Source organism: Eptesicus fuscus, chromosome 2 (assembly GCF_027574615.1).
Source record: "Eptesicus fuscus isolate TK198812 chromosome 2, DD_ASM_mEF_20220401, whole genome shotgun sequence".
Lineage (NCBI taxonomy): Eukaryota > Metazoa > Chordata > Mammalia > Chiroptera > Vespertilionidae > Eptesicus > Eptesicus fuscus.
Window position 1 is genome coordinate 28,179,514 of NC_072474.1, and position 5,565 is coordinate 28,185,078.

The following is a 5,565-nucleotide window of genomic DNA, read 5'->3' on the forward strand; positions in this document are numbered from 1 at the left end:
GGCAGGCGTAGCTAAATGCTTCCTGGGAACAATGAGCAGGGCCTGCTTTCACCTGTTGTTCTCTGCCCTGACAGCTGTGGGAGATGAATGAGCCATGAGCTAGGCCAGCTGCAGGGGCAGGCTGGCTGCAGCCCCTGTGTGGCCTGTGCACACTCACACCATTGCAGTCACATCCTTTGCAATGTGACCGAGACTCACAGCCTCCAAACCACATCTCCACCATGGCTAAGGGCTTCTGTTGTCAGAGCCTGAAGCTCTGTTGTCACCGGTTCTCAGGCTATGTTCCTGCTTGGTGTGCCTCGGAAAGATCCCTCCGGTTCTGCTTGTCATATAAGTGAGTCTGGTGGAGGAGTCAGCCTGGCTGTGGCTGTGTTTTCCATCAAGGTCCCCTCCAGGCCACACCTGCAGCAACTGCTCCTCGGCCACCCAGGAGGCAGATGCAAACAGTTTCATGCCTTTCCTTCCCTGCCTATTTTGCCTGCTCACGGGTGTCATAGCCCCAGATTCAATCTTTACCTCTTTCTCTGTCATATTTAGTAAATGTCACCCAGGATGCGTTGAAGTCCTTATAGAGTCTCAGAATTTAGGCAGGATGCTATCACAATGGAATTTTGCATTGATAGCTCGATGTTTAACGTATATGAAGCATCAAGCGAGACCATTAGAAATAACTTAAGTGCTAACATTGGAACAATCCAGAGGAGAACCGCATGGCTTCTGGGCAAGGGTGACACACAAGTTATGGCAGCATTACATGTTTTTGGATGTGTTAACTAATCTTATTGTGGTAATCATTTTGCAATATATACATATGTAGAATCACTACTTTGTACACCTTAAACATGCAATGTTATATGTCAATTATATCTCAATGAAGCTAGAAAACAAACCAAAAAAAGGAACTTAAAGGGAAGATAACACAATTACCACTCTCAAGAGGCTTGCTTGAAGATTTGGGGCGGCGTGCTGACAAACGGACCTGAAATATTGCAAGGACAGCACAAGAAAGAATCCAGTTCAGCACCCACAGGAAGCTACGAAAGGAGGGAGAATTCACCTGGTGTGCATGTCAGGAAAAGTCTGACTGTTATGAAGGATGGAGAAACATGGTTCTAGGTGAGGTGCTGATATCAATGCCAGAAATCAGAAATTCTTACTTTGGGGAGAGAACTGCCCAAATCCTAGTGAAGAGGGAGGAAGACTGAGCATGAGTCCGTGGCTGGAGGCAGCAGGAGGCCCCTTGTGAAAAACTCCCCTGGCCTCTATCATTTCTAAATTACCAATTAAATGGGATTTTTTTTTCACTACCGAATTAATTCATCTGTGTTTATGGCTGAAAATTTAGAAAGCACAAATGAACAACAGAAGAAAGTATAAATCATGCGTCTTCTCACCCACCGTAACACTGTCTCTCCAGTCTTCTCTCTGTACGAGCAAAGTTTTGCTAAATTGTAATTTGTGAAATAGAGCATCGATTCGGGGTATGTTTATCTTAGATTGTGCTATTGTTGCCCATGATCGTAGGTGGCTTGGTAACAATGACGGCTCTCTCTGTGTGGAAGAGGGCTGGAAAGGGTTACCCTTTGGAGAAAATGCCCGTTACTGTTGCACCATCCTTGGGATTTATCATCCTTCCATCTGTACATCTCTGTGTCAAGAAAGGCAGGGCCCTAGACCGACCATCCCCTCAGCCCAACACAATTGCTTACATTATTGTTCCCTATTTCACCTTTGTTTTCCTTAGTGCATCTATGATAGAGTGTGGAGAATGAGGCATATTTAAAATACTTCTAATAACCTCCCCATCTCTGGGTTAATCTCTTTGGTTCAGCAGGTAGTAAACCTACAAGGGCAGGAAGATGTAGAACAATAACCATGTGCACCCCAACGTGAGCCTCAACCTCAAGAAAGCATCCATCCTGGGAGAGGTGGTATATAGACTAAACAGACTGACTATGTGCAGGGGCTCGCCTCATGTAAGAGCCGGGGGGATGGAGGAATAATCTGGCCTGTTCCCCCGTCCCACCACCACTCATATATTACAAGTGAGGAAACTGCTAGAAATAGACTTACTCAAAGGCCTCTTGCAAAGCCCCGAAATGCCTGTTTCTGAGCCCTGATGTAATTTCTTAGCAGTTTTTGTGCCTTCTGGCTTGGGTGCATACCCATCGGACATATTTTTATAGTGAACATCTGTGACTCAAGACAACATCGCCCAGAGCAAGTTGGAGGATGCAGGACCTTCTCTGCCCCAAAGGGCTAAGTGGAGGCCACTGATGTAAGTGCTGATCCCACCGGTGTTTGGACAGGAAAGGAACTTGGGGGCTGTTTTTCTTCTCTGAAAGCCAATCCCAGTGGAGTCACTGGGGTTTTTTAAACCAAAGGTCTTTAAAGCTTGAAATGAAAAACCATGACCTCAGCCATCACACACGCAGCCCCTGCTGCGATACATCCAGCACCACACGCTCCGGGCGTCCTGTAAATAACTCACGTCTGTGGGGCACATGTGGGGCCCATGAGCTGCCATCAGACGTGGTTTTAGCTGGAAGGCCAGACTCCAGCCCTGTGGACGGTACAGTCATCTGTTAGCGATTTCCCGCTCCCATTAAAACCAGACGCTGGATGCATGTGCCTCGTTGCAGACTGTCATAAGGGATTCATTTTTATTGCTTGGGCTCTGGTCTCTGAACCACATCAATTACAGCCCTTTGTGTTACCGACGGGGGTGTGAAGTGAAATGATGACAATCTCATTGCCGTGGAACAGTTCACAGATTGTATGGAGATGGAAGCCCACGTTCACCATGAGAACAGAGCGAGTGGAAAATCTAGATTCTAAGCTACAGAGACAAATCCACTCCCAACATACAAATGCCTAATCGCTACCAGCAAACCGTGGCATCGGGAAGTTTAAGCTGCATTAAACCTAACTTTACCAGTGTCAGGCAATGGAGACTTAAAACCCAAACTTAAGGAGTAATTTCCAGAGTTATGCCATTATTATTATTATTATTATTATTATTATTTATTATTCATAACAGCATGTGAAAATTTTAGTTGTTAATGACTGGCCTTATGGAGACTATAAAACACACAGGGAACCAGCCACAGAGAAACTGGAGTTTGTCCTGGTTCTTCCATGAATTTGCTCTGTGAAGTTGGGCATGTCATGACATTGAGCTTCAGTTTCCTCTTCTGTCAGGTTAAAGGTTTAGAGGATGTGGACTTCCCTCCATCTTTCACTTCCTAGGACTCTGAGCATCTGTATGAGGTGTAGAAATAAAATCATAGCAGACAAAGTGGTGCACACTTGAGAACCACTATCCCGCAGAGTGAAGGGTGCTGGGCTGCCACCACCCAGACTACAGCAGACAGGAAGGCCTGTGCCTTCCTAAAGTCCACGACCTAGGACAGCCTTAACTGTGGTGACAAGAACCCCTGGGCACAGGCTTAAATTGGGGTTTGAACCTGCAAAGTGCTGCATCGTGAAGGCCTATAAAGAGCTACTTTACCATGCAGCAGGGTCTCCAGCCCCTTGGCAACTATTTTCTGCCTTCAAGATAACCACCGCCCCCACCCTCCGGAGAAGAGCCGAGGTTACACCAGGGGAGAAGGGACCCTGGAAAGTATACGAAGAATAGCCTTTTGTCTACAGGGACAAAAGAGAACAGGCCTGACTTGGCTAAAAGGCACCCCAGCTCCTCCACAGAAGTTCACCAGCCGCAACAGTTCCATCAATCCCAGGAAAGCTTTGCAGCCAGGAGTTTGCAAACTACCTTCTCTCTTGCTCTCTTTTGTTTTCGGCAAGTGACGGATGCACGGCGAGGAAGGTCAGCCTGATAAGTCATTTCCTTCTCCGAAGGCATTTGACTCACCTCTGCTTCACCCCACACGAGTGTGCTCAGAACCACACAACACGGGGCTTTTTCCTGAGCTGCAGTCCACCATGGTTCCTGACTGAGCCCCCACAAGTTGCGAGGCTTGTGCAGGAGGCCCAGGCCTGGGGCTATGGGACTGAGTCCTAATCCTGTTTCTCTGCTCTTAACCCGGCGGAGGAGACCTGGAACCAGTCCCAACCCGCTCATTTCGTTTCTGCTCCCAGAGAACAGAAGGATGAAGCTGCCCAGACTCACTGGAGTGTGGAGTCCAGTCACAGGGTCCAGTTGTGACAAGAACCTACTTGTCCTGAGCGCACGGGAGGCCGGGGGCCCTTGCCTGTCAACAGCCTGGACTTATAAGGAAGTTCAGCAACAGCTCTCATCAGGCTGGATACCTACCCGGCCATGACTGTCACACCCTGAGGAAAAGTCTTAATTGTCTGCAACGTATATCACCCACACTTACCCCCAAGGCTTGGTGGAGGGAACTGCGGCTGACAGCCTAGGAGGAGGAAAGAAGAGACTCCATCCTACGCCTTTTTCCACTTTGTTGTGTGCCTGTGGACATACGGTAGCCTCTCTCTCTCTCTCTCTCTCTCTCTCTCTCTCTCTCTCTCTCACGCACGCACACACACACACACACACACACACACACACACACTGCTAGCGGTAAGCATGCATCAGCAGCCCCATCCGGATGGGCAAAGGGAACAATGAACAGAATAAATCTTGGTGAAGACCATCCGCCCATGGGCTCCAGCTTTGTTGGGAGAGGAAGTGGCAGCTCCACCTGCGTCCCATAGAGAACGCTCTCAGCCTACACGGAGATAACTCCCTCTGCCATTCACACCTGTCATTCCGTGAATCGTTACTGACTGCCTACAAGACAGACCATCATGGTCTGCCTACGCCACAGAAATGGCCTGGGTCAGGCAGACAGCACCCATCAGATCGCCACTAAAAACTCCCAGGCCAGCAGGTGGTCCCCTGAAGGAGGATGGAACTGCCAGAGAGGACCAGGCTGTCCCTGCAGATTTTCCCACCCCTATTGGGGACCCCAGGACTTGCAAAAGCTTCCAAAGGCCCCACAGATTCTCACATTCCAGGATGATCCCACCTCCTGGGCATCTCGGAGTGACCCAGGTCAAGCTTCTCCATAAATAAAACATGTGGTGCAATCTCCGAGGAGAGTGGCTGAAGAGGCAAAGGGGCCTGGAGACGCTTCTCAGTCCTTCACTTCAGCCTTGAGAGGCTCCTGAAGCAGCAGGTGAAGAGGGGACCAGGCGGCAGCATTACAGAACATGTGGAAGTGTGAACTCTGGAGGATTCCTCTTCCTGAATTCTCCCCTTTCCCTATTCAAGCTTGTGCCTTGATATCCCCAAGTAAAAGCAGCAAGAATATTAATAGCAACATTTACTGGGTACTTAGTGTGCACCAGGCACATTTATTATTAGCTCATTTAATCCCAAGGGAGGCACGAGGCACGAAGAAGTAGCCTGCACATTTTTCTTGCATTTGTTGGGAGAATTGGAGAGAGAGAGGATCTTAAAGAAACTTGCAAGCAAAAGAATTTCCCCCTGACAAAAGATTCACCTGGCTTGTGAGAAAGAAACCAAGGGAAGAAAGAAGGAATGAGAGCCCTAACTGGTTTGGCTCAGTGGATAGAGCATTGGCCTGCGGACTGAAG

General features: G+C 48.5%; 1 non-coding gene across 1 annotated transcript; it reads left to right on the forward strand.

The window, feature by feature from the left end:
- Nucleotides 1-654: 654 nt before the first annotated feature.
- Nucleotides 655-762, forward strand: LOC114227726 (U6 spliceosomal RNA). Its single transcript, XR_003613797.1, has one exon. It is a non-coding gene; the product is annotated as a U6 spliceosomal RNA (small nuclear RNA).
- The last annotated feature ends 4,803 nt before the right edge of the window (nucleotides 763-5,565 follow it).